Source organism: Coenobita brevimanus, chromosome 40 (assembly GCF_032717465.1).
Source record: "Coenobita brevimanus isolate Jiangsu-jjx chromosome 40, ASM3271746v2, whole genome shotgun sequence".
In the NCBI taxonomy this organism is placed as follows: Eukaryota; Metazoa; Arthropoda; class Malacostraca; order Decapoda; family Coenobitidae; genus Coenobita; species Coenobita brevimanus.
The window spans coordinates 47,520,590-47,524,194 of NC_136993.1; positions in this window are offsets into that span (position 1 = coordinate 47,520,590).

The following is a 3,605-nucleotide window of genomic DNA, read 5'->3' on the forward strand; positions in this document are numbered from 1 at the left end:
GGTACCTTCTCATTTATATATATATAATGTATATATGTATATATATATGTATATATGTATATATATATATATATATATATATATATGTGTGTGTGTGTGTGTGTGTGTGTGTGTGTGTGTGTGTGAGGAAGAAGGGACCAAAGGCAATGAGCTCACAAAACTGTTCCTTCAAAGAGAAAAACAAAATACAAAAGAGAGCCAAATTCAAGATCCATTCATTTCGAGATGCCTGGACACACTGCGTTTGAAAGACTGGAGATCATAGGAAGCAGGAAATACAGAGGGAGACAGTTCCAGAGCTGACCTGTTGCATAAATGAAGGACTGGGAGTAACGGTTAACTCTTGCATTAGAGAGTTGGACAGAAAAGGGATGAGTTTGCTGCTAGACGGGTGCTACGCGCCCGTCACAGAAGTGGAGGAATGCATGCAGCCAGTTCAGAGGAACAGTGACAATGGAAGTAGCAACAGAAGAGATAAAGATGCAACACTGTGGCGAAGAGACAGACGTTGAAGGGAGTCAGTAAGAGGGGGAGAGTTAATGAGATGAAAAGCCTTTGACTCCACCCTATTGAGAAGAGCTGAATGTGGGGAGCCTCCCCACACATGAGAGTTGTACTCCACACAGGGGCGGATAAAACCCCTGTATAGAGTCAACAATTGTGCAGGAGCAAAGAAGGAATGGAGTCGGCTTAGCACACCCAATCGCGTGGAAGCAGATTTTACAAGAGATGTAATATGATCTTGTTCTGGTGTCAACATCTTTTTCCATATGAAGTTGTAGTATCACACATTTTACATAATAATTTTTAAAGCTGTTTAGTCATAATTAACAGTGTGTAATGAAGTGCGAATGATGAACAACCAAATATCATTTTGCTGTTAGCTGTGGTATAGGAAGAAGGTGGATGGCAGACCACAAGGGCCACCCTGTTTCATTTATAAAATGAAGGTTAGGAGAAGTGAAAAGATATCTGAATAGTGATTAAGTGTAAAGTCCTGGGGAACCATTTATTATGTTGGTATATGTGAATGTACTTAATACCATTTTATAGAGGTGTATAATGTGCTAGTAGAGTTGTCATTTATCTCTACTTTTTGCATAAGCCCAGAGTATATGTAATGCTCGGCACCTCACTTTTTAGGTGACCTCAGCACCGCGCCCTAGTCTGCTCGGTGAGCGTACAGCATCAGAGGCCGTTTTACAGTTATAAAGGGAGGTTGTGTCGCTCTTACATATCTCTTGGGTCGCAGTTATATTATTCTGTGCCCAATAAAGAGAGATTTAATCTGCTCATTTCTGTCACCTTACGCTACCACTTAATAACAGACCAGCTTCCACCTTCTCGTGGCAGAGGACCTTTGGTGGGAAGTGTCGGGCAGTGACGGCGAGGAGCTGACGTGTACTACAGACAGTGTCGTCGATCCAACACGGTGGTCTAGTTATACCTAACAGCAGAACACTTAATATGTAGTCAACTGCTACTCCAAATGGCTACATAATTTTATTGGTGCTAGCGGTGGCACGATATTTAGTGCTAGCCGTGTACCGATACATTAAATGGTGGCCAGCAGTGCGACGATACATTTTATTGGTGCTAGAGGTGGCACGATATTTTAGTGCTAGCCGTGTACCGATACATTAAATTAGTGTTCAGTGCTGGGATACGATACGTGCTAAAGGGTTTTATGCTGTGAACCAGTAACCCTTGCAATCGCTCGTTCCTGAAGGTGAAACAGAAAATCTTACTCTACTGTTGTAAGGGGACTAATTACCAGTGAGTTAAGTGGAGCAGATAAACTGGAGTGGTGCATATTAATTCCTCCCATTATTCTGCCAGTGCAAGATTCCTATCTTAAGCACAAACTGGCAGTTATCTCGCCCTGTGGTGTGCGAGATATCTCCATCTTCAAGCGCAAACTGGCAAGAATCTCACGCTCGTGTGTGAGAGGCGAGATAAGGGGAGTTCAAGCCAGTGCGGTGAGGAGTGGGTCAACTAGCGAGCGACTTCTAGCAACTACGGCCGAGGCGAGCCGAGGGAGACCGAAAGCGGCGGGCCTGGCGTGATGCAGGGCGAACCACTCGCTTGCTAACTCCCACAGCGAGCGGGCTGTCGTGTATGGTTGGAGGAGTCTGGTGGAGTGGAACGTGGAATGTGGAACATCATCCTGGACTTTCATATCTAGGTAGCGTCCATGCATAGTAATCCACACACACACACACTTGAATCAACACACGTTAGTTAGTTGATGAGTGGAAATAAAGGTTTCTCAGAATTCCCTTGAAATAAATATACTTTCTGTGTATTTTATGTGTTCCATTCTCTGTCACTTACCATAACTATCCTTTTTATGTCAGTTTATCTTCCTGTAACTGGGAGGGGAATATTACTGGCAAGGTTGGATGGATACAGTGAAAAGTGGGGACGTAGAATTAGGGAAATAGAGATTAACCCCACTAGACTCAGAATTTTATGAGTGGGTTGATACATCAAATAAAAGTGCTCAGACATATTAATTGAGTGAAGGACATATTGAGGATCAAGGTGATGAGGATATTTCTGAAAGACTGGATGAGGATTTGAACGTTTTGCATTTGCGTTCTGTCATACTTATTCAACAGTCCCAGAGCAATTAGATCCAATATGGCCACTAGTCTTGCTAGAGGGTAATCCTAGTGAGGAGACTGTGGAAGTTGAGACTACAACTGTACCTTTGGTCACTCAGGATATGCAAAATCCAGTCATTATTGATAGTACTACAACCACTCACATACCTGTGTATACTTCAGATGTTTTCAGTACACCACAAGGTTTTGGACAGAATTTATTTTCTGTTCCTTCTTCAAATGCATGGGGTATAAACACAGATGGTATTGGCATGTGAACCCAGAATCCTAATCAATGGGGCATGAATACTAATATTGGCATGCAAACCCAGAATCCTAATCAATGGGGCATGAATACTAATATTGGCATGCAAATCCAGAATCCTAATCAATGGGGCATAAATACTAATATTGACATGCAAACCCAAAATCCTAATCAATGGGGCATGAATACTAATACTGACATGCAAACCCAGAATCCTAATCAATGGGGCATGAATACTAATACTGGCATGCAAACTCAGGGCCCTTATCCAAATACCTGGGGCATGACTAACAATATGGGCGTGCAAAGTCAGACTAACCCTCCTCCTTTGTGGCAGATACCTGTACCTAATCTGGCTACTGATATAGTACAGCAGCATCCTAACTGTACTGAAAGTCAGGCTTTGGCGAAGGCAGGCACATGCTATGCAGAAGCTAGCAAAGCCTTGCAAACTTCAGGCTGGAGAGATAAAGCTACTAGTACTCCACAGCAAAGGACCAAGGCTGTTAAGCCAGAGGTGAAAAGATGGTGTGTCATACATGGGCATTGTCCTCATGAAACGGACTGTTGGCCTTTTGTCACTGAAAAGAGGAAGAAACTAGGGAACCCAGCTAGTTCGGGGGAAGCTCAGGGCCGCGCGCAAAGTAATTAAAATAGTACAATCCACCGATGCGTGTGTTGCAGCTATTACTAAGGTGGACTTATAATCTATTCCTTGGATCATAGGGAAAGGT